Genomic DNA, 25,222 nt, shown 5'->3' with positions numbered 1-25,222 from the left:
TGGGACTGAGAGCTCGCCTGGGGGCCACACCAGTGGGCCACAAGCCCTGTCACCGCGGCCACCCCCTGGCCGCGGCAAGCAAGCTTGTGGGGCCCACAGGGACCCCCTCCACACATTCCATCTCCCATCCTCTTCCTCTACCTCGAGAAAAAATTGTTTCGCAGCTCAAACCCGTGTTCTTGCTTATTTGGCTGTGATTTTCGATCTCCTTGCTCAAAGCATCATTCTCTGAACCTTTTTGTTGAAATTACTCCCTGGTAAATGACTCCTCCATTGGTCCAATTAGTTTTTGCTCTAGTGCCTCTAAGCACTTGAGGAGTAGTTGCTACGAGTTTTGTTGAGCCGTATTCACTTTTCCTTGGAATCACTAAAAATTTCAGAAAATTTCAGAGATAGGAAAAGGGAAAAGATGAGGAGGTTCTTAAGAGGCTCGTCTAGCCATGACCCCAAGGATGATGGAAGTGAGAAGAAGCCCAAGTATTCGGTCCCTCGAGTTGCAGAAGTTCGAGCGTGCGGATGGCCAAGCGATGTGTTCTTACGCGCCGCCGGACTTTATGAGGACTTTTATCACTTGGTGGAGAACGCAGGCCTTACCGTGTTCGTTGAAGATAAGTGTCCGCAATACCTCCTCCTCACTAATATTTTCGTTCAAAGCTTCAACTTTTATCCGAGGAAGAATCCTCCCATGGTTGAGTTCATGTTGTACGATATCCCCCAGTGCATGACATTACAGGATTTTTGCAATGCATGCAAATTACCTTATGTTGGGGATATTCATGATCCTCGTCCACGGGACTTGGAGGATTTCATAGGTACTATTGTTGTTGGAGAGGAGATAGGAGTATCTCATGCTAGAATTGCTAGCATACATTTTCCTGTGCTTCGGTACTTCTCATTGTTTGTTGGAAAATGTTTGAGTGGCCGTGGGGAGGCTGGATCACTTAGCTCTCCAGACCTTGCGGTTTTGCGCGAAGGCCTTTATAGCACTAAGACTTATAGCCTAGGTGCTATAGTAGCTCAGCAGTTGAACACAAACCGTTCCAAAGGTGTCATCTATGGAGGTATCTATGCTACTCATCTTGCTAGACACTTTGAGATACCTATTTGACTTCGCGAGGAAGAAGAGATGCTTCTTCCTGAGAAATATCTGGATTATGACAGCATGGTTTGCCAAGATTTTCTGGATAGAGATGCTAGTAGACAAATGATTTATAACCTGGTATTCAGTCAGGGTACTCGAGAGACTATTACTTTGCCTGCTCCTTCTTTGTTCGATATTCATGCAGGCACGTACACTATTATGCCCTCGGACATCTACGCATATTGGGGTTTAGCCCAACCACAGGTGCCCGTGCCCGAGCCGCCAGTCGAGTACCAGACGCCAGTTTATCAATGGGAGCCATAGGAGCTCACACAACAGTGGCATCCACAGTCCGCTCCAGAGTATCCCGGAGCTGGTTATTTCCCGCCTTGGGAGTAGACCAAGCTAGGCAAAAAGCCTAAGCTTGGGGGAGTATGTGTTCTCACCGACCTTACATTCATGCTTATGCTTTCACTTTGTTCGTCGGTGTTTACACTTTTCCACTGTATTATCCATGCTAGTTTATTTTTGTTTTCTTGTTTTCTTGTTTTGTGTCCTTTTGAGAAAACCCAAAAAGATTTTCCTTTCTTCTTTTGCTTGTTGGGAGCTTTCCCGTGTAAATAGTTTTCTTTTTCTTTTGGTTAAGGTAGAAGATATTGGTTACAATGTTTATTGGCTCTTGTATGCATACATGTTTAGATTTCAAAGAGCCATATTACTTTGTCTTCTCCTTTGTGTTTGCCTGCAGATTCAGTTTAGTCCAATGCACGAGCACTCTTATTATTGTTCACATCATTCGATCGTGCAAGTGAAAGTTAATAATGACGATATATGATGAAGTGACTGAGACTGGAAAAGCTGGTATGAACTCTATCTGTTTTGTTTTTGTAAATATGACTAGCTTGTCGTCCCAGATACAACTTTGTTGTGAGAGAACCATGTTTGCAATGAAAACTTAGAGATCATAGTTTCTGATGCCATGCTTAATTAGCTGGGAGCTTATAATGGTTTGTCTTGAATGCCAACATATATTTTGAGATGACTGTGATGTAGTATGATAGGATGGTTTTCTCGTTTGAATGATTCAACTGGCTTGACTTGGTGCATCTTCATGCATGTAGTTGAAACAAAATCAACATAGCCTCTATGATGTTCATGTTCATGTTGATTTATATCCTGTTCATGCTTGCACTCCATGTTAGTCAAACTCATTGCATCTTGATGACTGTTGTCGCTCTCTAGTTGGTCGCTTCGCAGTCTTTTGCTAGCCTTCACTTGTACTAAGCGGAGTACTGCTTATGCATCCACTTCCATAAACCCAAAGTTTTTCCATGAGAGTCCACCATACCTGCCTATTTGCGGTATTTACCTGCCGTTCCAAGTAAATTTGCATGTGCCATTATCTAAACCTTCAAGAAATAATCTGTTTTGCATGTCCGAACTGCTCATGTGGTGATAGGGGGCTATTGGTATCTTCCATGCTAGGCATGTTATCCTCGATATGTGATTATTTACTACCATTCACGAGAAAGGGGTCGGTAATTGGAATGCCCAGTTCCACGCTTAAATCGAGAACATAACTGTAAAACAAGACTCCCCCCCGGATTGATGTTAGTATGGACGGTACCCGAGGATTCGGCTAGCCATGGAGTGTGATTGATTGGTGGTGGGGGAGTTAAAACTTTACTTTTCTGTTTGGGAACCGCCTATAGCATGAGTAGCATGGAAGATATTGAGAACTCTTGGTCATTGCATTGACAATGAAAGCATGCCTCCCAAATTTATTATCTCTGTTTTCAAAGCTTGAGCTCTGGAACCTCTGCAAATCAATGCTTCCCTCTGCGAAGGGCCTGTCTATTTATTTTCCTGTTGAGTCATCCTCTTCTTATATAAGCACCAATTAGAGGGCACCTCTGTCATTTTTATGCTTTGCTTTTGATTGATATTGAGTATGACTATGACTGGGTCTTCGTTGCTATGAATTACAATGTTTAGTCAGCCCTTGATCTTTGAAAGTGCTCTGCATTTATGTTTTGCGGTCTCAGAAAGAGCTAGCGAGATACCACCTATTCATATTGCTTCATGCTTATTTTGATTGAATTGTTGGTATCTCAAACTCATTATTATTTGCTCGCTAGCTGATTATGCCATTGATATTAGTTTACCGTGAGACCTTTGTGTCACTTGCTTATGTGGTTAACTTGCGATCTTGCCAAAATTCTGGTTATGAGTTAGACATAATTGCAACAACAAGATCAAACAAAGTTTGTCAAAGTTTTTCTTTCTCTTTCAGTTTGTCAACTGAGTTGCTTGAGGACAAGCAAGGTTTTAAGCTTGGGGGAGTTGATATGTCTCCATCGTATCTCCTTCTACAAACTCTTTTGCCCTTGTTTTGGACTATAATTTGCATGATTTGAATGGAACTAACCCGGACTAACGCTGTTTTCAGAAGAATTGCCATGGTGTTGTTTTTGTGCAGAAATGAAAGTTCTCGGAACGTCCTGAAAATTTACGGAGAATATTTTTGGAAAATATGAAAAATACCTGCGCAAAGATCCACCGGAGGGGATGGTGCAGTGGGCCACAAGCCCTGTTGCCGCAGCCACCCCCCTGCCCGCGGCAACCAAGCTTGTGGGGCCCACGTGGCTCTGCCGCCCCCAACTCCAGCCCGAAAAATTCACTTTCGTCCAGAAAAAAATCAGAAGAGAAGATTTCGTCGCGTTTGCGATACGGAGGCGCCGCCACATCCTGTTCTTCATCTGGAGGGCAGACTTGGAGTCCGTTTCGGGCTCCTGAGAGGGGAAATCGTCGCCATCGTCATCATCAACCTTCTTCCCTCTCTAATTCCATGAAGCTCTTCATCGTTCGTGAGTAATCTATTCGTAGGCTCGCTGGGCGGTGATGAGTAGGATGAGATCTATCATGTAATCGAGTTAGTTTTTACGGGGATTGATCCCTAGTATCCACTATGTTCTGAGATTGATGTTGCTACTACTTTGCCATGCTTAATGCTTGTCACTAGGGCCCGAGTGCCATGATTTCAGATCTGAAATTATTATGTTGTCACGAATATATGTGCGTTTTAGATCCGATCTTGCAAGTTGTAGTTACCTACTATGTGTTATGAGCCGGCAACCCCGGAGTGACAATAACCGGAACCACTCCCGGTGATGACCATAGTTTGAGGAGTTAATGTGTTCACCAAGTGCTAATGCGTTGTTCCGGTTCTTTATTAAAAGGAGAACCTTAATATCCCGTAGTATCCTTTTGGACCCCGCTGCCACGGGAGGGATGGACAATAGATGTCATGCAAGTCCTTTTCCCTAAGCACATATGACTACACACGGAATGCATGCCTACATCACATTGACGAACGGGAGCTAGCCACATATCTCTCCGTGTTATAACTGTTGCATGATGAATGTCATCCAAACGAATCATGGACCCATTGTCTACGAGTTTGTCCCACAGCTGATGTTACTTGCTTTGCTCTGCTGCTGTTACTACTGTTGCTGCTGCTATTACGTGCTTTGCTCTGCTGCTATTACTACTATTGCTGCTACTGTTACTTGCTTTGCTCTGCTGGAGTTTCTACTGTTGCTACTTGCTGCTGCTGGTACTTGCTACTGTTGCTACTTGCTACTGCTGTCATTACTACTGTTCCTTGCCACTGCTGTTACTCGTTACACTACTGCTACCTGCTACAATACTTTTTTGGCACCATTATTACAACAGTTAGGAATAGTCTGCCTTGTCACCAGATCGTTTCTGACCCCGTTGTTATCATACTACTTTGCTACTAATACTCCGCTTGCGGATAGTAATCTTTCAGGTGCGGTTGAATCTGACACATTTAGCTGCTAATTCTTGAGAGTATACTCTCACTTCCCGTCGTGCGAACGAACAAATTTGGGTTGAATACTCTACCCTCGGAAACTGCCGCGAACCCACATGCTGGTGGGCCATTGCAAGACAATTACTAATTGTTGAGCAACTGGGAGCAGTTCTGGCTCTGTTTCCGTGGAGGCATCAAGTCACGCACACGTCAACAACATTCTTCTAGTGTCGTTGTTGTGGACTGCTAGCAAGCAGTGCCTTGCTGCCCCTTCTGTCACTGGGAAAGGTCACCACACGATATGAACCCAAAACCAAGCACTTCTCCCATTGCAAGAATCATAGATCTAGTTGGCCAAACAAAACCCAAGACTCGGAGAGACTTACAAGGATATCAAATCATGCATACAATAAATCAGCAAAGACTCAAATATAATTCATAGATAATATGATCACAAATCCACAATTCATCGGATCTCGACAAACACACCGCCAAAGAGGATTACATCGGATAGATCTCCATGAAGATCATGGATAACTTTGTATTGAAGATCCAAGAGAGAGAAGAAGCCATCTAGCTACTAACTACAGACCCGTAGGTCTGAAGTGGACTACTCACGAGTCATTGGAGAGGCGATGATGTTGATGTAGAAGCCCTCCAACAGCAAAGTCCCCTCCGGTAGGGCACCGAGAAGGGTCTCCAGATGAGATCTCGCGGAAACGGAAGCTTGTGGCGGCGGAAAAGTGTTTTCATGGATGCCCTGATTTTTTCTGCGATTTTAGGGTATTTATAGGCCAAAGAGCTAGGGCAGGGGAGCGCCAGGGAGGCCACAAGCCTGGTTGCCGCGGGCCCCCCTGGCCACGGCAACAGGGCTTGTGGGCTCCCTGTGGGCCCCCTGCCATGGCCTTCAAGCCTCCCGATCTTCTTCTGTTCTGGAAAAAATTATTTCGGGGATTTTATTCCGTTTGGACTCCGTTCCAAAATCCTCCCATGGTTGAGTTCATGTTGTACGATATCCCCCAGTGCATGACATTACAGGATTTTTGCAATGCATGCAAATTACCTTATGTTGGGGATATTCATGATCCTCGTCCACGGGACTTGGAGGATTTCATAGGTACTATTGTTGTTGGAGAGGAGATAGGAGTGTCTCATGCTAGAATTGCTAGCATACATTTTCCTATGCTTCGGTACTTCTCATTGTTTGTTGGAAAATGTTTGAGTGGCCGTGGGGAGGCTGGATCACTTAGCTCTCCAGACCTTGCGGTTTTGCGCGAAGGCCTTTATAGCACTAAGACTTATAGCCTAGGTGCTATAGTAGCTCAGCGGTTGAACACAAACCGTTCCAAAGGTGTCATCTATGGAGGTATCTATGCTACTCATCTTGCTAGACACTTTGAGATACCTATTTGACTTCGCGAGGAAGAAGAGATGCTTCTTCGTGAGAAATATCTGGATTATGACAGCATGGTTTGCCAAGATTTTCTGGATAGAGATGCTAGTAGACAAATGATTTATAACCTGGTATTCAGTCAGGGTACTCGAGAGACTATTACTTTGCCTGCTCCTTCTTTGTTCGATCTTCATGCAGGCACGTACACTATTATGCCCTCGGACATCTACGCATATTGGGGTTTAGCCCAACCACAGGTGCCCGTGCCCGAGCCGCCAGTCGAGTACCAGACGCCAGTTTATCAATGGGAGCCAGAGGAGCTCACACAACAGTGGCATCCACAGCCCGCTCCAGAGTATCCCGGAGCTGGTTATTTCCCGCCTTGGGAGTAGACCAAGCTAGGGAAAAAGCCTAAGCTTGGGGGAGTATGTGTTCTCACCGACCTTACATTCATGCTTATGCTTTTACTTTGTTCGTCGGTGTTTACACTTTGCCACTGTATTATCCATGCTAGTTTATTTTTGTTTTCTTGTTTTCTTGTTTTGTGTCCTTTTGAGAAAACCCAAAAATTTTTCCTTTCTTCTTTTGCTTGTTGGGAGCTTTCCCGTGTAAATAGTTTTCTTTTTCTTTTGGTCAAGGTAGAAGATATTGGTTACAATGTTTATTGGCTCTTGTATGCATACATGTTTAGCTTTCAAAGAGCCATATTACTTTGTCTTCTCCTTTGTGTTTGCCTGCAGATTCAGTTTAGTCCAATGCATGAGCACTCTTATTATTGTTCACATCATTCGATCGTGCAAGTGAAAGTTAATAATGACGATATATGATGAAGTGACTGAGACTGGAAAAGCTGGTATGAACTCTATCTGTTTTGTTTTTGTAAATATGACTAGCTTGTCGTCCCAGATACAACTTTGTTGTGAGAGAACCATGTTTGCAATGACAACTTAGAGATCATAGTTTCTGATGCCATGCTTAATTAGCTGGGAGCTTATAATGGTTTGTCTTGAATGCCAACATAGATTTTGAGATGACTGTGATGTAGTATGATAGGATGGTTTTCTCGTTTGAATGATTCAACTGGCTTGACTTGGTGCATCTTCATGCATGTAGTTGAAACAAAATCAACATAGCCTCTATGATGTTCGTGTTCATGTTGATTTATATCCTGTTCATGCTTGCACTCCATGTTAGTCAAACTCATTGCATCTTGATGACTGTTGTCGCTCTCTAGTTGGTCGCTTCGCAGTCTTTTGCTAGCCTTCACTTGTACTAAGCGGAGTACTGCTTGTGCATCCACTTCCATAAACCCAAAGTTTTTTCATGAGAGTCCACCATACCTGCCTATTTGCGGTATTTACCTGCCGTTCCAAGTAAATTTGCATGTGCCATTATCTAAACCTTCAAGAAATAATCTGTTTTTCATGTCCGAACTGCTCATGTGGTGATAGGGGGCTATTGGTATCTTCCATGCTAGGCATGTTATCCTCGATATGTGATTATTTACTACCATTCACGAGAAAGGGGCCGGTAATTGGAATGCCCAGTTCCACGCTTAAATCGAGAACATAACTGTAAAACAAGACTCCCCCCGGATTGATGTTAGTATGGACGGTACCCGAGGATTCGGCTAGCCGTGGAGTGTGATTGATTGGTGGTGGGGGAGTTAAAACTTTACATTTCTGTTTGGGAACCGCCTATAGCATGAGTAGCATGGAAGATATTGAGAACTCTTGGTCATTGCGTTGACAATGAAAGCATGCCTCCCAAATTTATTATCTCTGTTTTCAAAGCTTGAGCTCTGGAACCTCTGCAAATCAATGCTTCCCTCTCCGAAGGGCCTGTCTATTTATTTTCCTGTTGAGTCATCCTCTTCTTATATAAGCACCAATTAGAGGGCACCTCTGTCATTTTTATGCTTTGCTTTTGATTGATATTGAGTATGACTATGACTGGGTCTTCGTTGCTATGAATTACAATGTTTAGTCAGCCCTTGATCTTTGAAAGTGCTCTGCATTTATGTTTTGCGGTCTCAGAAAGAGCTAGCGAGATACCACCTATTCATATTGCTTCATGCTTATTTTGATTGAATTGTTGGTATCTCAAACTCATTATTATTTGCTCGCTAGCTGATTATGCCATTGATATTAGTTTACCGTGAGACCTTTGTGTCACTTGCTTATGTGGTTAACTTGCGATCTTGCCAAAATTCTGGTTATGAGTTAGACATAATTGCAACAACAAGATCAAACAAAGTTTGTCAAAGTTTTTCTTTCTCTTTCAGTTTGTCAACTGAGTTGCTTGAGGACAAGCAAGGTTTTAAGCTTGGGGGAGTTGATATGTCTCCATCGTATCTCCTTCTACAAACTCTTTTGCCCTTGTTTTGGACTATAATTTGCATGATTTGAATGGAACTAACCCGGACTGACGCTGTTTTCAGAAGAATTGCCATGGTGTTGTTTTTGTGCAGAAATGAAAGTTCTCGGAACGTCCTGAAAATTTACGGAGAATATTTTTGGAAAATATGAAAAATACCTGCGCAAAGATCCACCGGAGGGGATGGTGCAGTGGGCCACAAGCCCTGTTGCCGCAGCCACCCCCCTGCCCGCGGCAACCAAGCTTGTGGGGCCCACGTGGCTCTGCCGCCCCCAACTCCAGCCCGAAAAATTCACTTTCGTCCAGAAAAAAATCAGAAGAGAAGATTTCGTCGCGTTTGCGATACGGAGGCGCCGCCACATCCTGTTCTTCATCTGGAGGGCAGACTTGGAGTCCGTTTCGGGCTCCTGAGAGGGGAAATCGTCGCCATCGTCATCATCAACCTTCTTCCCTCTCTAATTCCATGAAGCTCTTCATCGTTCGTGAGTAATCTATTCGTAGGCTCGCTGGGCGGTGATGAGTAGGATGAGATCTATCATGTAATCGAGTTAGTTTTTACGGGGATTGATCCCTAGTATCCACTATGTTCTGAGATTGATGTTGCTACTACTTTGCCATGCTTAATGCTTGTCACTAGGGCCCGAGTGCCATGATTTCAGATCTGAAATTATTATGTTGTCACGAATATATGTGCGTTTTAGATCCGATCTTGCAAGTTGTAGTTACCTACTATGTGTTATGAGCCGGCAACCCCGGAGTGACAATAACCGGAACCACTCCCGGTGATGACCATAGTTTGAGGAGTTAATGTGTTCACCAAGTGCTAATGCGTTGTTCCGGTTCTTTATTAAAAGGAGAACCTTAATATCCCGTAGTATCCTTTTGGACCCCGCTGCCACGGGAGGGATGGACAATAGATGTCATGCAAGTCCTTTTCCCTAAGCACATATGACTACACACGAAATGCATGCCTACATCACATTGACGAACGGGAGATAGCCACATATCTCTCCGTGTTATAACTGTTGCATGATGAATGTCATCCAAACGAATCATGGACCCATTGTCTACGAGTTTGTCCCACAGCTGATGTTACTTGCTTTGCTCTGCTGCTGTTACTACTGTTGCTGCTGCTATTACGTGCTTTGCTCTGCTGCTGTTACTACTATTGCTGCTACTGTTACTTGCTTTGCTCTGCTGGAGTTTCTACTGTTGCTACTTGCTGCTGCTGGTACTTGCTACTGTTGCTACTTGCTACTGCTGTCATTACTACTGTTCCTTGCCACTGCTGTTACTCGTTACACTGCTGCTACCTGCTACAATACTTTTTTGGCGCCATTGATACAACAGTTAGGAATAGTCTGCCTTGTCACCAGATCGTTTCTGACCCCGTTGTTATCATACTACTTTGCTACTAATACTCCGCTTGCGGATAGTAATCTTTCAGGTGCGGTTGAATCTGACACATTTAGCTGCTAATTCTTGAGAGTATACTCTCACTTCCCGTCGTGCGAACGAACAAATTTGGGTTGAATACTCTACCCTCGAAAACTGCCGTGAACCCACACGCTGGTGGGCCATTGCAAGACAATTACTAATTGTTGAGCAACTGGGAGCAGTTCTGGCTCTGTTTCCGTGGAGGCATCAAGTCACGCACACGTCAACAACATTCTTCTAGTGTCGTTGTTGTGGACTGCTAGCAAGCAGTGCCTTGCTGCCCCTTCTGTCACTGGGAAAGGTCACCACACGATATGAACCCAAAACCAAGCACTTCTCCCATTGCAAGAATCATAGATCTAGTTGGCCAAACAAAACCCAAGACTCGGAGACACTTACAAGGATATCAAATCATGCATACAATAAATTAGCAAAGACTCAAATACAATTCATAGATAATATGATCACAAATCCACAATTCATCGGATCTCGACAAACACACCGCCAAAGAGGATTACATCGGATAGATCTCCATGAAGATCATGGATAACTTTGCATTGAAGATCCAAGAGAGAGAAGAAGCCATCTAGCTACTAACTACAGACCTGTAGGTCTGATGTGGACTACTCACGAGTCATTGGAGAGGCGATGATGTTGATGTAGAAGCCCTCCAACTGCAAAGTCCCCTCCGGTAGGGCACCGGGAAGGGTCTCGAGATGAGATCTCGCGGAAACGGAAGCTTGTGGCGGCGGAAAAGTGTTTTCATGGATGCCCTGATTTTTTCTGCGATTTTAGGGTATTTATAGGCCAAAGAGCTAGGGCAGGGGAGCGCCAGGGAGGCCACAAGCCTGGTTGCCGCGGGCCCCCTGGCCACGGCAACAGGGCTTGTGGGCTCCCTGTGGGCCCCCTGCCATGGCCCTCAAGCCTCCCGATCTTCTTCTGTTCTGGAAAAAATTATTTCGAGGATTTTATTCCGTTTGGACACCGTTCCAAAATCAGATCCGAAAAGAGTCAAAAACACAGAAAAAACAGGAACTCGCACTTGGCACTGAATTAATAAGTTAGTCCCCAAAAAGATATAAAAGGTATATAAAACATCAAAAGTTGACAAGATAACAATGTGAAACCATCAAAAATCATAGATACGTTTGAGACGTATCAAGCATCCCCAAGCTTAACTCCTGCTCATCCTCGAGTAGGGAAGTGATAAAGAATGAATTTTTGATGCTTTCATGCTACCTAGCATAGATGTCCATTGTAACTCCTCTTATGTGACGTGAGTGTTCAGATCCATTAGATTCAAAACAATAGTTTGCTATTGATGTGGAGACAATAATACTTCAAGCAAACTGGCAAGGTAATCATGAACTTTCAAAATAACAAGGCCAAAAGAAAGTTATCCCTACAAAATCATATAGCCTGGCTATGCTCTATCATCCTTGCACAACGAATTTAAATCATGCACAACCTCGGTATTGGCCAAGTAATTGTTTTCACACCTTTACTTTCTCAAACTTTTTCAACTCTCACGCAATACATGAGCGTGAGCCATGGTTTTAGCACTATAGTTCGTGTGGAGTGTGGTGGAGGTTGCAAGGCAAAGAAGGAGAAGACGGTCACATTGACTAGGCATATCAACGAGCTATGGAGATGCTCACCAATAGATATCAACGTGAATGAGTAGGGATTGCCATACAATTGATGCACTAGAGCTAAGAGTAAGTGAAAGATCTTAAAGAAAACTAGTGGGTATGCATCCAACTTGCTTGCACATGAAGACCTAAGGCAATTTTGAGGAAGCCTATCATTGGAATATACAAGCCAAGTTATATAATGAAAATTTCCCACTAGCTATATGGTGGTGACAAAACGAGAGACTCTCAATCATTAAGATCATGGTGCTTAAAAAGCACAAGTGTGGAAGGATAGTAGCATTGTCCCTTCTCTCTTTTTCTCTCATTTTTTTGTGGGCTCTTTGGCCTCTTTTTTTTGGTGGGCATCGTTGGCCTCTTTTATTTCCTCACATGGGACAATGCTCCATCAATGATGATCATCACACTTACAACTCAAAACTTAGAGCAATGATGGTTCTATATGGAATGCCTTTGGTAGTGTACTGTGACAATGATCTAGCATGGCATAGACATCAATGGAAACATCGTGCTAGCTATCTTATGATCATGCAATGGTAATGTAGAAGTGGTGGGACATGTCATGGTGGTAGTTGTATGGCAATATATCTCGGGATAGCTTTGAAAAAGCCATAGTAGGTAGGTATGGTGGCTGTTTTGAGGGGGGCTATATGGGTGGTTTTGTGCACCGGCGAAAGTTGCACGGCACTGAAGAAGATAGTGATGGTGGAAGGTGAAAGTGCATATAAACCATGGACTCAACATTAGTCATGAAGAACTCATATACTTTTTGCAAAAGTCTTAGTAGTAATCGAAACAAAGCATTCAACGCATACTCCTAGGGGAAGGGTTGGTAGGTATAAACCATCACGCGATCCCGACCGCCACACAAAGGATGACAATCAATAGACTAATCATGCTCAGACTTCATCACATAGAGGTTCACCATACGTGCATGCTACGGGAATCACTAACTTCAACACAAGTATTTCTAGATCCACAACACCTTACTAATATAACTTCAATATTACCACAACCACAACTCAAAACTAATTGAGATGAATCAAACTTCTCTAACTATTCAATGCACATGAAGGTGGAAGTTTTCATATCCCTTTGGATAACTACCCCTTTGGAGACTACTATCAAAGCATAGATCAACTACCAAGCCATGCACTGCTGTGCTCTAAAAGATATAAGTGAAGCACACAGAGCAAAATCAACTAGCTCAAAAGATATAAGTGAAACACATGTGAGCTGAATTGTGTGACCAATGGATATAAGTGAAGCTCGACAAAATCACGGCGAGCGCATGTATCTCTCTCTCTAGATGTGCAGCAAGGATGATTGTGAAACAACAAAAATAAAAGAATCCTATGATACAAGACGCTCCAAGCAAAACACATAACATGTGGTGAATAAAAATATAGCCCCAAGTCATGTTACCGATGGATTGAAGACGAAAGAGGGGATGCCTTCCCGGGGCATCCCCAAGCTTAGGCTTTTACAGCATCCTTAAATCAACTAGGGGTTCCTTGGGCATCCCCAAGCTTGAGCTCTTGCCACTCTTTATATTTTGGTCCATAAGAACTTCACCCAAAACTTGAAAACTTCACAACACGAAACATAAATAGAAACTCGTGATAACATTAGTATAAGAAAGCAAACCACCACTTCCTTAGGTACTGTAGCAAACTAAGATTCTACTTATGTTGATGTTGGGTTACTGTATTTTCAATCTTCCATGGCTATTACCCCCCCCCCCCGATACTATCCATAGTTTCATCAAAATGAGCAACCAACTCACCAAAAACAGAATCTGTTAAAAGCAGACCAGTCTGTAGCAATCTGTATACTTCGTATACTTATGTTACTTCAAAAATTCTGAAAATTTACGAAAGTCTAAATAATTTGCATAGCAATCAGCAGCAAAAATAATCAACTCAAAAGCTCTTACAGAAGAAAAAATGAAAATTCTTTTCGTGAGCATAAAGTTTCTGTCTTTTCTAGTATGACCAAACGATCATCCCCAAGACTAATCATAACGGTTTTACTTGGCACAAATGCAAAATAAACACAAAAAATACAATCAATTATGAAAGTGTGGAAAACACAAAATAGAAAGAAAAAGGATAGATTCGTTGGGTTGGCTCCCAACAAGTGCTATTGTTTAACGCCCTTAGCTAGGCATTGATAATTCAATGATGCTCACAAAAAGACAAGAATTGAAGCACAATGAGAGCATCATGAAACATGTGAAAATCACATATAAGTCTAACATACTTGCTATGCACAGGCATTTTATAGGAAAACAGATTGTCAGGACAACCAATAACTGCAACATGCAAGGAAGAAGAAAGATACAAGAGCAATCTCAACATAACGAGAGGTGACTTAGCGATATGAAAGTTTCTACCACCATATTTTCCTCTCTCATAATAATTACATGTGGGATCATATTCGAATTCAACTATGTAACTATCACATATGATATTCTTTTCATGATCCACATGCATGCAAAGTTGACGCTCTACAAAAATAGTGGGATTATCATCGAATAAAGTCATGACTTCTCCAATCCCACTTTCAATATTGTTGCAAATATTATACTCATCATGAGGCTTAAACAAATTTTCAAGATCATAAGAAAAATCATCACCCCAATCATGATCATTGCAACAAGTAGGGGACATAGCAAAACTAGCATCCCCAAGCTTAGGGCTTTGCATATTTTTAGCATGATTGACACTAATAGGATTTATAGTGAAACCATTGCAATTATGCTTTTCATTCAAGGAGCCCTCGTGAATCACTTCATAAATTTCTTCATCACGATTTTCATATTCACGCATCTCAAGCAAAACTCCATAAAGATAGTCAAGTGCACTCAACTTACTAGCAATTGGATCAACATAATTGGATCTGTTAAAGAGATTAGCAAGTGGATGAGGATCCATATCACTAGATTTTTAGCAAGCGAAGATGCAAGCATATTGAAGGCACATGACAACACAAGTGAACAGAAAGCAAGCGAGAGAAAAGGGCGAACGAAAAAGGCAAACAAAAAAGGCAAATGTAAAGTGGGGGAGAGGAAAACGAGAGGCAACTGGAAAAAAAGGTAAATGCAAGAGATGAGTTTGGGACACCTACTTGGATAGATCTTGACTTGATCTCTCCTCCGCACGCCAGAAATCGACATGTTGAAGGGAGACTATTCTTGACTTGATCCTCCCCGGAAACGGCGTCAGTAATCCTTCTGCTACTGCGACAACAGACCTTCCCTGGCACGGCGCCAGGTATCTTGCTGCTACGGCTATGCCTATAGGGACTTATTTGGCAAATATGCAAAGGATTTCCCCGCGCCCTTGGAGCCTTGCGTTGGTGTTCCCTTGAAGAGGAAAGGGTGATGTAGCACAGCGGTGGTAAGTATTTCCCTCAGTTTGAGAACCAAGGTATCAATCCAGTAGGAGGAGTGTTCAGGTCACAAGTACCTGCACAAACACAAAGAGCTTGCACCCAACGCTATGAAGGGGTTGTCAATTCCTTATAGATTGTTTGCAAAGTGATAACTGAAAGCAAAAAGTAAACAAAGCAAAATAAAAGTGAAAGTGGAAACGATAGTTGTGAATAGACCCCGGGGCCGTAGTGTTCACTAGTGCCTTCTGTTATGAAAGCAAGTAGACGGTGGGTGAACGAATTACTGTCGAGAAATTGATAGAGCCACGCAAAGTCGTCACGTTATCTAAGGCAATGATTATATCTATAGCCATCATGTCCAAAACAAGTAGACCGATACTTTTTGCATCTACTACTATTACTCCACACGTCGACCGCTATCCACCACGCATCTAGTGTATTAAGTCCAAAAGAACAGAGTAACGCCTTAAGCAAGATTACATGATGTAGATGGATAATATCATATGTACGATAAAATACCATCTTGTTATCCTTGATGGCAACAACACGATGCGTGCCTTGCCGCCCCTTCTGTCACTGGGAAAGGTCACCACATGGTATGAACCCAAAACCAAGCACTTCTCCCATTGCAAGATTCATATATCTAGTTGGCCAAACAAAACCCAAGACTCAGAGAGACTTACAAGGATATCAAATCATGCATATAAGAAATCAGCAAAGACTCAAATATAATTCATAGATAATCTGATCACAAATCCACAATTCATCGGATCTCGACAAACACACCGCCAAACAGGATTACATCGGATAGATCTCCATGAAGATCATGGAGAACTTTGTATTGAAGATCCAAGAGAGAGAAGAAGCCATCTAGCTACTAACTACGGACCCGTAGGTCTGAAGTGGACTACTCACGGGTCATTGGAGAGGCGATGATGTTGATGCAGGGCACCGGGAAGGGACTCCAGACGAGATCTCACGGAAACGGAAGCTTGCGGCGACGGAAAAGTGTTTTCGTGGATGCCCTGATTTTTTCTGCGATTTTAGGGAATTTATAGGCCAAAGAGCTAGGGCAGGGGAGTGCCAGGGAGGCCACAAGCCTGGTTGCCGCGCCCCCTGTCCGCGGCAACAGGGCTTGTGGGCTCCTTGTGGGCACCCTGCCTTTGCCCTCAGGCCTCCTGATCTTCTTCTGTTCTGGAAAAATTTATTTCGGGGTTTTTATTCCATTTGGACTCCGTTCCAAAGTCAGATGTGAAAAGAGTCAAAAACACAGAAAAAACGGGAACTGGCACTTGGCAGTGAATTAATAAGTTAGTCCCAAAAAAGATATAAAAGGTATATAAAACATCCAAAGTTGACAAGATAACAGCGTGAAACCATCAAAAATTATAGATACATGTGAGACGTATCAGGACTCCTTTCAAAGTCCTCCTCTGAAAGGGGTCAAAAACATGGAAAAACAGGAACTTGCACTTGGCACTGAGTTAATAAGTTAGTCCCAAAAAATATATAAAAGGCATACAAAACATCCAAAGTTTGACAAGATAATAGCATGAAACCATCAAAATTATAGATACGTTGGAGACGTATCAATGTGCCGGAACCTGACTACGATATCGTCTAAATTCTAGTGGGGTGCATCCCAAGGTAAAAGGAAGGTGCATTGGACATTGTGTGATAAGTTGTGGATGACAAAGAGAGATGGTGGTATGGGGTTCAGGAATTTCGAGGCGTTCAATAAAGCGTTGCTCGCTAATCAAGAATGGAGGTTATTGCAATACCCTACGTCTTTGTGGGTAAGAGTGCTAAAAGATAGATATTACAACGAGTGTTCGATCATGAATGCCACTTGTCCTGCTGGAGCTTCATACACTTTCAAGAGCATAGTGCATGGTCATGAACTACTCAGAGAAGTTGTCATATGGCGGATTGTGGAGGGGTCTTCAGTGAGCATCCATCATTCAAATTGGATCCCAAGGCAGTGTAGCCTCAGACCGCTAGGGCAAACTTTTGTTCAAGGGGTCACACAGGTGAGTGACTGGATGAATGAGGAAGGTACACAGTGGGATCATACCAAGATTGATAACATGTTTTGTGAAGGGGATGCATGTGATATAAATAAGATAGCGTTTGGAGGGTCGAGGAGCAGTGATTACCTAGCTTGGAATCACACTAAAACTGGCAGGTTCTCTATACGTTCAACCTATCATCTTCGCATGGCTATTAACAGAACAAGAACCGATAGACGGGGTCTTCTTCTACAGCTGCAACACATAAGAGTTGGCTCTCCTTATTGAACAATAATGCCCCGAGGAAAGCAGAGATTTACTTCTGGCGTTTTGTCCGGAATGGACTTGCCGTCGGAGCCGAACTGCAAAATCGTAAGATCAAACAAGGGGTATTTTGTTGCGCTTGTGGAAGAGAGGTGAAAGTGCGTTATATCGACTAGAGGGGAGTGAATAGGCAATTTTTATAATTTCATCATTGAGGAATTTCCTAGTGAGGAAAGTCCTCAGTCATGAACTGAGTGCAGCGGAAATAGTACTTAGTCACGAGTGCAAAAACGTCTACAAGAAAGTACTCAGCGTGAATTAAGAGAATCGGTTTGCACAGGTCACTAGTACAAGATAAGAAGGTGAAGAATAACTCAGGTGAAGCATTTGATGTGAGGAATTCAGAGAAAGTCTTCAGTCAAATTCTTCAAAAAGTACAGATGAAAGTCTTCAATATGCAATTGAGGAAATGAAAGAGTTGAGGAAATAGAACTAGTAGCTCGATGAAGACAGTTGTTGATGACCCAGTTCCAACTGCTGTGATAGTTGTACGTCTGGTTTGGAGCGGCTTGGTATTGAAACCAAAGGACACACCGTCCTGGGACACAGTCCCTACCGTATTCTCCTTGAGCTAAGGACACACAGTCCTCGCCCAACACTCGTGGTAAGTCTTCAGGGCAGACTTCCAAACCCTCCCAAACTTGGTCACCCGGCGATCCACAATTGACTGTTGGATGCTCTCGACCATGACGCCTAGCCTTCTGGAGGATGCACAGTCCTCAAAGGTAACAAGCGTTGGTTCCACATAGGAATAACTTCTTCAGTGATGCTCAATCACTAGGGTTTTGGTTTGGGTTTGGGCATTTGGGGTATTTCCTCACTTGATAATTTTAGCTCAAAGGCTTTGAGGATTTTGGGTTGCTCTAAATGACAAGTGTCAGTTTCTCTCGGAGCAGCCAACCAACTAGTGTTTGTGGGGTGGCTATTTATAGCCTGGGATCATCTCGACAAGATTTGACATAAATGCCCTTTAATAATATGACCGTTGGGTGGATAAGATCTGGGACAGGTGGCGTGTAGCGCGGCAACGGTCGGGACTTTCAAGTGTGAAAGTATCATGTCTCTCATGTTCCTCACTTTGAGGATTTGGTAGATGTAGGTTTGGATTGAGCATCATGAGGAAATTCATACCATAGTTTCACCTCGACCCCCTTTAACAGTACGGTGTTCCTATGACTCAAGTATAAAGAAAATGAAACAGAAGAGTAAATCTTGAAGCTTTAGAGTCTTTAGTGTATTTTCTTCGGGACACACCGAATTCCTCATCTTCAATATCTTCATGGGGAATGTCAATTTCTTCATAATTTCTGCGCGATCAAAGTCTTCAAGGAAGGACCAAAGTCTTACCCGAAGACATACATTTTTAGGGGTCGATATTCATCGAATAACTCAGACTCCTCAGCGACTTGTAGAGCCTATGTACACTTACAAATATATCAGTCTCTTAACGTATAAGTCTTCAAACCACCAAAATCACTAAGGGGCACTAGATGCACTTACAAGAGGAAACAGTGCTACACCGATTCTGGACATGCCCGTACGCGGTAATGTTCTGGAAAGTTCTCCGCTCAGATAAGGGTTTTCTGGTGGCAGCCCCACCGGTGTCTATTGGTACCCAAAGTGAGCTAACGGAGTGGTTGCTGCAATGGCTGGCGCAAGCACCGGAACAGGCGAAGGAGATGATGATACAAGCTCTCTATGGCTTTTGGTTAGCAAGGAACGAGACAAAAGAGGGAAGGAGGATTGTAGATCCTAGGCAAATTGTCCAATCAGTTGTTGCACATGCTACGGTGTGGGAAAATGTACATGATGTGCAGGAGAAAGTCCATCAAACGGTATAGACCGCTAGATGGGACATGATACGTCTCCAACGTAACTATAATTTTTGATGGTTTCATGCTATTATCTTGTCAAACTTTGGATGTTTTGTATGCCTTTTATATATTTTTTTGGGACTAACTTATTAACTCAGTGCCAAGTGCCACTTCCTGTTTTTTCCATGTTTTTGACCCCTTTCAGAGGATTTTAAACGGAGTCCAAACGGAACGAAACTGCCAAAAAGATTTTTTCCAAAACAGAAAAAGACCGGGAAGCCTGAGAATTAGGGCAGGGGGCCACCAGGGACCCCACAAGCCCCCTAGCCGCGGCCAGGGGGACCCGTGCCTCCCAGGCTTGTGGGCTCCCTGGGCCTCTTCTGCCCTTGGTCTTTCGCCTATAAATTCCCTAAAATCCGAGAAAAATCACGAGATCATCGAAAGTACTTTTCCGCCGCCGCAAGCTTCTGTCACTACAAGATCCCATCTCGGGCACGTTCTCGTGCCCTGCCGGAGGGGGGATTTCGATACGGAGGGCTTCTTAATCAACACCATGACCTCTCCGATGATGCGTGAGTAGTTCACCATAGACCTACGGGTCCATAGCTGGTAGCTAGATGGCTTCTTCTCTCTCTTGGATCTTCAATACAAAGTTCTCCATGATCTTCATGGAGATCTGATACGTCCATTTTGCATCACATTTTCATGTTGATATTTATCGCTTTTGGGCTGTTATTTCACTTCACGGTACAATACTTATGCCTTTTCTCTCTTATTTTGGAAGCTTTACATGAAGAGGGAGAATGCCGGCAACTGGAATTCTGTCCTGAAAGTGGAGCAAGTTTGAGATACCTGTTCTACACAACTCCAAACGCCGTAAAAATCAACAAGGATTTTTTTCTGGATTTATAAAAAATACTGGGCCGAAGAAGCACCAGAGGGCGCCAGCAGGTGGCCACAAGCCTGCTAGGCGCGACCACCCCCAGGCCGCGCCTAGGGGGCTTGTGGGCAGCCTGCTGGCCCACTGGCCCCCCTCTTATGCTATATGAAGGGTTTCGTCCGGAAAAAAATCAAGGAGGAGCTTTTTCGTTAATTCGCTGCCGCCACGAGGACAATCTAGAGCTCTGGCAGGACAATCCTACCGGGGAAACTTCCCTCCCGGAGGGGGAAATCGTCGCCATCATCATCACCAACACTCCTCTCATCGGAGGGGACTCATCACCATCAACATCGTGATCAGCACCATCTCATCTCCAAACCCTAGTTCATCACTTGTAACCAATCTCCGTCTCGCGACTCCGATTGGTACTTGTAAGGTTGCTAGTAGTGTTGATTACTCTTTGTAGTTGATGCTAGTTGGATTACTTGGTGGAAGAGTTTATGTTCAGATCCTTGACGCTACTCATTACCTCTCTGGTCATGAATATGATTATGCTTTGTGAGTAGTTACTTTTTTTCCTAAGGACATGGGATAAGTCATGCTAATAGTAGTCATGTGAATTTGGTATTCGTTCGATATTTTGATGTATTATATGTTGTTTTTCCTCTAGTGGTATTTTGTGAACGTCGACTACATAACACTTCACCATTATTTGGGCCTAGAGGAAGGCATTGGGAAGTAGTAAGCAGATGATGGGTTGCTACAGTGACAGAAGCTTAAACCCTAGTTTATGCATTGCTTCATAAGGGGCTGATTTGGATCCACTAGTTTAATGCTATGGTTAGACTTTGTCTTAATTCTTCTTTCATAGTTGCGGATGCTTGGCAGAGGGGTTAAGCATAAGTGGGATTCTTGTCCAAGTAAGGGCAGTACCCAAGCGCCGGTCCACCCACATCTCAAACTATCAAAGTATCGAACGCGAATGATATGAACATGGTGAAAACTAGCATGATAGAAATTCTCGTGTGTCCTCGGGAGCGTTTTTCCTCCTATAAGACTTTATCCAGGCTTGTCCCTTGCTACAAAAGGGATTGGGACACTTTTATGCACCGTTGCTACTTTTGTTACTTGTTGCTTGCTACGAATCATCTAACCACACAATCACTTGTTACCGATAATTTCAGTGCTTGCAGATATTTCCTTGCTGAAAACCACTTTTCAGATCCTTCTGCTCCTCGTTGGGTTCGACACTCTTACTTATCGAAAGGACTACGATTGATCCCCTATACTTGTGGGTCATCAAGACTCTTTTCTGGCGCCGTTGCTAGGGAGTGAAGCGGTTTTGGTAAGTGGAACTTGGTAAGGAACCATTCATATAGTGTGCTGAAACTTATTGTCACTTGTCACTATGGATACTAATACTTTGATGGGCTTGTTCGGGGTATCTTCACCTCGAACGGAAGCACAAAGAGTTGCTCCTGAACCTGCTTCACCTACTGAAAATATTTGCTTTGAATTTCCTTCGGGTATGCTTGATAAACTGCTAGCTAATCCTTTTACAGGAGATGGAACATCACATCCAGACTTGCATCTAATCTATGTAGATGAATTTTGTGGTTTATTTAAGCTTGCGGGTTTGCCCGAGGATGAGGTCAAGAAGAAGGTCTTTCCTTTATCTTAGAAGGATAAGGCGTTGACATGGTATAGGCTATGTGATGATACTGGATCATGGGACTACAATCGGTTGAAATTGGAATTTCATCAAAAGTTTTATCCTATGCATTTAGTACATCGTGATCGGAATTATATTTATAATTTTTGGCCTCGTGACAGAGAAAGCATCGCTCAAGCTTGGGGGAGGCTTAAATCAATGTTATATTCATGCCCCAATCTTGAGCTCTCGAGAGAAATTATCATTCAGAACTTCTATGCTCGGCTTTCTCGTGATGATCGCACCATGCTTGACACTTCTTGTACCGGTTCTTTTATGAAGAGAGATATTGACTCCAGATAGAATTTATTGGAGAGAATTAAATGCAACTCTGAAGATTGGGAGCTTAGAGAAGGTAAGGAGTTAGGTATGAATTTCAAGTTTGATGGTGTTAAATCCTTTGTTGAAACAAATACTTTTTGTGACTTTAGCGCTAAGTATGTACTTGACTATGAGATAGTAGCTTCATTGTGTGAATCATTTGCTGCTCATATTGATCTCCCCAAAGAGAAGTGGTTTAAATATGATCCTCCTTTAGAATTCAATGTAGTTAAACCCAATCCAGTTGAAGAGAAAGTCATTTCCTATAATGATCCTGTTGTTCCCAGTGCTTACATTGAGAAACCACCTTTCCCTGTTAGGATAAAGGATCATTCTAATGCTTCAATTGTGATACGTAGAGGCTACATTAGAACACCTACACCCCCTGAGCAAATTAGAGTTGAACCTAGCATTGCTATTATCAAAGATCTTCTGTCCGACGATGTTGAGGGACATGATATTCACATATGTGAAGATGCTGCTAGAATTGCTAAACCTCACGCTAGAGATAAACATAGGCCTGTTGTTGGCATGCCTGTGGTTTCTGTTAAGATAGGAGATCATTGTTATCATGGTTTATGTGACTTGGGTGCTAGTGTTAGTCCAATACCTCAATCCTTATATGATGAAATCAAAGATGAGATTGCACCTGTTGAGATAGAGCCTATTGATGTCACTATTCAGCTTGCCAATAGAGATACTATCTGCCCTGTGGGAATTGTTAGGGATGTCGAAGTCTTATGTGGTAAAATGGAGTATCCTGCTGATTCCCTCATTCTTGCTACCGCACCAGATAGCTTTTGTCCCATCATATTTGGCAGACCTTTTCTCAATACCGTCAACGCTCATATTGACTGTGAGAAGCAAATTGTCACTGTTGGCTTTGAAGGTGTGTCACATGAGTTCATTTTCTCCAAGTTTGGTAGACAACCTCATGAAAAAGAGTTTCCTAGTAAGGATGAAACTACTGCCTTAGCTTCTATTGTCGTGCCTCCTACTGATCCCTTAGAGCAATATTTGCTTCAGCATGAAAAGATATGCATATGGATGAAAGGGATGAGATAGATAGAGTTGTCTTAGAACAATATCCTATCCTTAAGAATAACTTGCATGTTGAACTGCTTGGGGATCCACCCCCACCAAAGGGTGATCCTGTGTTCGAGCTTAAACAGTTGCCTAATACTCTTAAGTATGCTTATCTTGATGAAAAATAGATATATCATGTTATTGTTAGTGCTAGCCTCTCAGAGCATGAAGAAAAGAAGTTACTAAAAACTCTGAGGAAGCGCCATCCTGCTATTGGATATACTCTAGATGATTTTAAGGGCATTAGTCCTACTCTATTCCAGCACAAGATTAAAACCGATCCTGATTTCAAACCAGTTGCTGATTATCAAAGGAGGTTAAATCCTAAGATGAAAGAAGTAGTAAGAAAAGAAATACTAAAGCTCTTGGAAGCGGGTATTATCTATCATGTTGCTCATAGTGATTGGGTGAGTCTTGTGCATTGTGTCCCTAAGAAGGGAGGCATTACCCTTGTCCCTAATGATAAGGATGAATTGATCCCACAGAGGATTATCACTGGCTATAGGATGGTGGTCGATTTTAGGAAATTGAATAAAGCCACTAGGAAAGATCATTACCCTTTACCTTTTATCGACCAAATGCTAGAAAGGTTGTCTAAACACACACACTTCTGCTTTCTAGACGGTTATTCTGGTTTCTCCCAACTACCAGTTGCACAATCTGATCAGGAGAAAACCACTTTCACCTGCCCTTTCGGTACCTTTGCTTATAGACGTATGCCTTTTGGCTTATTTAATGCACCTGCCACCTTTCAAATATGTATGATGGCTATATTCTCTAACTTTTGTGAAAAGATTGTTAAGGTTTTCATGGATAACTTCTGCGTTTATGGGTCTTCCTTTGATGATTGCCTCAGCAACCTTGATCGAGTCTTGCTGAGATGTAAAGACACCAATCTTCTCTTGAATTGGGAGAAGTGCCCCTTTATGGTTAATGAAGGCATCGTCTTAGGACTTAAAATTTCTGAAAGAGGTATTGAAGTCGATAAGGCTAAGGTTGATTTTATCGAGAAAATGCCATACCCCACAGATATCAAAGGTATAAGAAGTTTCCTTGGTCATGTTGGTTTCTATAGAAGGTTCATTAAAGACTTCTCTAAGATTTCTAGGCCTCTTACCAATCTCTTGCAAAAGGATATTCCTTTTGTCTTTGACAATGATTGTGAGGAAGCCTACGAAATACTTAAGAGGGCTTTGATAACTGCACCTATTGTTCAACCACCTGATTGGAACTTGCCTTTTGAGATCATGTGTGATGCTAGTGATTATACTGTTGGTGCTGTTCGAGGGCAAAGAGTTGACAAGAAGTTGAATGTTATTCACTATGCTAGTAAAACTCTAGACAGTGCCCAAAGAAACTATGCCACTACGGAAAAGGAGTTTTTAGCAGTCGTGTTTGCATGTGAAAAGTTCAGGTCTTACATAGTTGATTCCAAAGTCACTATTCACACCGATCACGCTGCTATTAAGTACCTCATGGAGAAGAAGGACGCTAAACATAGACTTATTGGATGGGTTCTCTTGCTACAAGGGTTTGATTTGCACGTTGTTGACAGAAAGGGTGCTGATAACCCCGTAGCAGATAACTTGTCTAGGTTGGAGAACGTTCTTGATGACCCACAACCTATTTGAAAGTGCGTTATATCGACTAGAGGGGGGTGAATAGGAGATTTTTAGAATTTCATCACTGAGGAAATTCCTTTTGAGTAAATTCCTCAGTGATGACTAACTTACAGCGGAAACAGTAAAGGATCAGAAGTGCAAGGTTTCAGAACAGCAATTTTTCGGAGTGAGGAATGTGAAAACAGATAGCACTGTGAGCAGGCACGCAGAATACAGATGAGGATTAACTGACGTGAAGAATTTGGGGTTGAGGAAATTCAGAGAAAGTCTTCAGCAAATTTATCA

This window comes from Hordeum vulgare, chromosome 4H (genome assembly GCF_904849725.1).
Source record: "Hordeum vulgare subsp. vulgare chromosome 4H, MorexV3_pseudomolecules_assembly, whole genome shotgun sequence".
NCBI lineage: Eukaryota > Viridiplantae > Streptophyta > Magnoliopsida > Poales > Poaceae > Hordeum > Hordeum vulgare.
This window is presented reverse-complemented; position numbering follows the sequence as displayed.